The sequence below is a fragment of the Podarcis erhardii genome (genome assembly GCF_964252035.2).
Source record: "Podarcis erhardii genome assembly, chromosome: 2".
NCBI lineage: Eukaryota > Metazoa > Chordata > Lepidosauria > Squamata > Lacertidae > Podarcis > Podarcis erhardii.
Window position 1 is genome coordinate 120430124 of NC_138498.1, and position 5395 is coordinate 120435518.

Below are 5395 nucleotides of genomic sequence, written 5' to 3' on the forward strand. Positions count from 1 at the left end.
AACCCGGGGCAAGGCAAGTAATTTGCGCCCCCTAACCCGGGGCAAGGCAAGTAATTTGCACCCCCTAACCCGGGGCAAGGCAAGTAATTTGCGCCCCCTAACCCAGGGCAAGGCAAGTAATTTGCGACCCCTAACCCGGGGCAAGGCAAGGAATTTGCGCCCCCTAACCCAGGGCAAGGCAAGGAATTTGCGACCCCTAACCCGGGGCAAGGCAAGTAATTTGCGCCCCCTAACCTGGGGCAAGGCAAGTAATTTGCGACCCCTAACCCGGGGCAAGGCAAGTAATTTGTGACCCCTAAACCGGGGCAAGTAATTTGCACCCCCTAACCCGGGGCAAGGCAAGTAATTTGCACCCCCTAACCCGGGGCAAGGCAAGTAATTTGCGCCCCCTAACCCAGGGCAAGGCAAGTAATTTGCGCCCCCTAACCCGGGGCAAGGCAAGTAATTTGAGCCCCCTAACCCGGGGCAAGGCAAGTAATTTGAGCCCCCTAACCCGGGGCAAGGCAAGTAATTTGCGCCCCCTAAACCGGGGCAAGGCAAGTAATTTGCGACCCCTAACCCGGGGCAAGGCAAGTAATTTGCGACCCCTAACCCGGGGCAAGGCAAGTAATTTGCGCCCCCTAACCCGGGGCAAGGCAAGTAATTTGAGCCCCCTAACCCGGGGCAAGGCAAGTAATTTGAGCCCCCTAACCCGGGGCAAGGCAAGTAATTTGCGCCCCCTAACCCGGGGCAAGGCAAGTAATTTGCACCCGCTAACCCAGGGCAAGGCAAGTAATTTGCGCCCCCTAACCCGGGGCAAGGCAAGTAATTTGCGACCCCTAACCCGGGCAAGGCAAGTAATTTGCGACCCCTAACCCGGGGCAAGGCAAGTAATTTGCGTCCCCTAACCCGGGGCAAGGCAAGTAATTTGCGCCCTTAACCCGGGGCAAGGCAAGTAATTTGCGCCCCCTAACCCGGGGCAAGGCAAGTAATTTGCGCCCCTAACCCGGGGCAAGGCAAGTAATTTGCGCCCTTAACCCGGTCCAAGGCAAGTAATTTGTGCCCCCTAACCCGGGGCAAGGCAAGTAATTTGCGCCCCTAACCCGGGGCAAGGCAAGTAATTTGCGCCCCCTAACCCCTAACCTGCCGCTGCTGCCAGCTTCTTCTTGCTGCTGCCTGCCTGGGCTGGGGTATTTACGGTAAGGTAGCCGCGGCGGCGGCGGGTCCGTGTCAGGTGATCTGAGGCGAGTTGCCGCTGGCGCTGCCACCCAAACGATGCCACTTGCCCGGAGGAGGAGGAGGGCAGAGAGGCGAGGAAAATGCAACATGGCCCAGAAGCGGCGGCGGCGGGGCTGTGAGGAGGGGCTGCCTGGCGCGCCCTCCGCGGCCCTGATGCGTGGGGACCACGGCGAGCGCTGAGAGCCGCTGCCTGCCGGACGCCTTCAGCCCGGACGCGCACACAGCTCGTCGGTTCCGCGAGACATGGGGATCTGCTACTGCCTGCGCCCGAGGCTCTTCGGCAACTCTGGAGGCGGCGAGCGCGCCCCACCAGATGTTGCGCCCGGTGCGGCCGCCCCCCCTGCACCCCCACGCTACACCACTGTCTCCGGGTCCTGGGTTCGAATCCTGAATTGCAGCGGGTTGGGCTAGATGACCGCTGGCGACCCCTTCCCACTCTACAAGCCTCCTTCTCTGGCGCAGAGAAATGATCAGAGCTCTTCGGAGAAAGAAAGCGACATTTGGTGGGTGGGATGGGGCTAGCTAGGAAGAGGAGGCGGCGGAGAGGAGGGGGACTTGATTTATTTGGGGCTGGGGGAGAGAAGAAAGGGACAAAAACAAACACACACCCCACACACACTTTTGAGGCTTGGGGGTTTCTCCCTGCAGTTCAAACGTAAAGTGGGGCCCAAAGTGCATCTTGTGACCTCCTTGCAAGCCCCCCAAACTCTCTCTTCCCCCCTGTTGCTGCCGGACTATAGATGCCCCTCTACTGCTTTGATCGATGGAACTGCCACGTGGTACCTGTAAAAAATCGGTCTTTTATTGGTGTGGCAGCAGCTAGACTTTGGAACTCCCTGCCTCTTGAATCCACAGGGATGGGGGCTCGATCTGGGGAGGGGAGGGTCCCTGGCATTTGCCTCCCATGCGATGGAAATAAGAAGGGCAGCGGCGGGGGGGGGGGGGGGAAGCTCAGCAGGGGCAGGAAAATGTGGTTTCCTTCCCCAGCCCTGCAATTTTTAGATCGGTGGAATAACCTTTAGAAAGCAGCCCTGTGAAGGTTTTTTTAAAAAAGAAAAATGTGCAATGTTATATTACGTGTTTATTATATATAATAATTTTTCTTAGTTTTCAATTACAGTCCAATAATTGTTGTTGTTTAGTCGTGTCCGACTCTTCGTGACGCCAGGCACTCCTGTCTTCCACTGCCTCCCGCAGTTCCGTCAAATTCATGTTGGAGTCTAATAATAGCCTCATTATAACAATGCCAAATTATAATACAATAACTAATACCATTTATTCAAATGGTTTGGTGGTTTTCTTTATTTCTGCGTTCCGAAATCTTATTAATTTCAGTTACATTCCGGTCAAAATAACAATCCCTTATACAACAACTGCAATGTTAACAACTTGTATTTGCGTTGACACATTAAATGATTTATAAAATTACAAGCGAGGCGCTCAGACTGTATCCTTCTTCTTCCTGTGTGTGGCAATTATTCCGCCCGTGTGTCTCCTCCTGTCCTTGTAAAATATGTTTACAGTGGTACCTTGCTTCTCAAACACCTTGGTACTAAAACAACTTGGAACCCAAACACTGCAAACCCGGAAGTGTTTCGGTTTGCAAACTTTTTTTGGAAGCTGAACGTGCTCCATTTTGAGTGTTGCCACACTTCCGTTTTGAGTGATACGCTGAGGTCTGTCTGTTTTTGCTATTTATTTTGCGTTTTTGTTTTTGTGGCTCTTTTTGTTTTGTTTTTGTGACTGTGTGGAACCCAGTTCAGCTACCGACTGATTGATCGTGTGATTGCAGTACATTGTTTATTCCTTTCATTTTATGGATCAATGGTCTCATTAGATGGTAAAATTCATGTTAAATTGCTGTTTTAGGGGTTGTTTTCATAAGTCTGGGACGGATTAATCCATTTTGCATTACTTTCTATGGGAAAGCGCACCTTGGTTTTGGAATGCTTTGGTTTGGGAACAGACCTCCGGAATGGATTAAGTTTGAGAACCAAGGCACCAATGTATATTAATCCTGAGGGTAATGCCCATTCACTTCCCCTTAACAAGGCTCTGGGATTTTGCTTGTAGGCCGGTCTATTTTGATATTTGCAAGGAAGCATTTCCCCCCCTCTCCCTCTCAGGACTCAGTTTCACTGAAGAGGAATGGGCTCAGCTGGGTCCTGACCAGAGAGCCCTGAATAGCCAAATTATGAAGGAGATTTGCAGGATTGTGCCCTCTCTCGGTAAGGTTCCCTTTTACTCTGCTTGATGATAATATATTTTCAGAAATGCAAGTAAATTAAGCGGCAATACTCAACGGGTTTAACGAGTGTCTGTCAGCATCACAAGTCTTATTCTTTTGGTCCAGCGAGATTTATCTATTTGTGTATATCTTCTGTATATCTCTTTCTATAGCTCTGCTTCTGTTTATTTACAGTTTTCCCATTTAACAAAAATCCACAAGAGGATTAACCCTGGTCAGATGCCAGCAGAAAAAGTAAAAATTATTATCACATTATTTGTAACAATTATTTATTGATTTCCTTAAATATGATTGCCTTCTAAGGTGAAACTTACCAGAAGAATAAGAAATCAAGATAACATTTTTTAAAAATAAAAGAATGGAAATGGTTTATTGAATATTTACAGATAAATTGTAAACAGATAAAAACATTGGTAGGATTATTGTAATAACCTGCAGTTTCATACCAGTATATATTTAAAGAAGATGAATACTGTATTTTTTGCTCTATAAGACTCACTTTTTCCCTCCTAAAAAGTAGGGGGAAATGTGTGCGCGTCTTATGGAGCGAATGCAGGCTGCGCAGCTATCACAGAAGCCAGAACAGCAAGAGGGATTGCTACTTTCACTGCACAGTGATTCCTCTTGCTGTTCTGGCTTCTGAGATTCAGAATATGTTTTTTCTTGTTTTCCTCCTCCAAAAACTAGGTGCGTCTTGTAGTCTGGTGCGTCTTATAGAGCAAAAAATATGGTAAATGAGCAAATTAAGTTAATTTGGATATGCAGAAGATATTAAAAATAAATTTAAGGAACCAGAGAAAGAAGGGGAAGGAAGTCAAACCTTGAAATGTCAAAATGATTGTAAAATTAGTGAAATGTATAAACGTGAAAAGTATTTTAAAAATATTTTTAAAAAATAATTGATTGCCTTCTAAACCACCGTCTCAAGGCAATTTATATAAAAAATGTTTTAAAAAGCAGTTATATACACCAAGGCAACAAATAAAAATAAGACTAAAACCGTAACCAGTGGACACCCATTATTAAAATTTCTTTATCCAGCTCAAAAAGGTCCCAATGCCCTCCCCCTCCCCCGAAAGGGATGCCATTCCACAGAACACAGACAGTGACACTAAAAGCCCCATTCTGGGTGTGTGCTTTGGAGATCTTTGGAAATTGCAGGAGAATCTCTGCTGTATATCTGGGACTGAGCAGAACAGGGACTTGCATGTGAGTACAAACTCCTTGAACTCAGCCCAGTAGCGGATTGGTAGCAAGTGCAAATCCCACTAGCAGGCTGTTCTATGCTGGCAGTAGTTTCCTCCCACAAGCCTGACATGGATGGCACTGTGGTCTAAACCACTGAGCCTCTTGGGCTTGCTGATGGCAAGGTTGGCGGTTCGAATCTGTGCGACGGAGTGAGCTCCTGCTGCTCTGCCCCAGCTCCTGCCAACCTAGCAGTTCGAAAGCACGCCAGTGCAAGTAGGTAAATAGGTACCACTGTGGCGGGAAGGCAAACGGTGTTTTCGTGAGTTCTGGTTTCCATCACGGTGTTCCATTGAAGGGAGAGGGAAGGGTTAATCTCAATAATATAAGGACTCGAGCTAATTGCTGCAGTTGTGGTTAGGCAGCTAGCAGCAGCTTTACTCAGGAAGCCCCACTTCCCATTTTAGCAGCTTTGCTCAAAGCAGCTTTACTCAGGAAGCCCCACTTCCCATTTTGCTCAGGAAGCCATGGCTTGTGACACAGGCCACGCGGGCAACAGGCAACAGAGGAAGTCACGAAGGCACAGTATAGAAAAGGCGTACCAAATAAGGTAAAGAGCTGAATGAGGAAATGAGGAACCTACAGAAAGAGAGACGCTGTCCATCTAAGGTAGAATGCTTAGAATACTTGTTTGGCAGTCAGTGATTGGCTGAGGGAAGGGTGTACCTACAGTATAAGAATGCT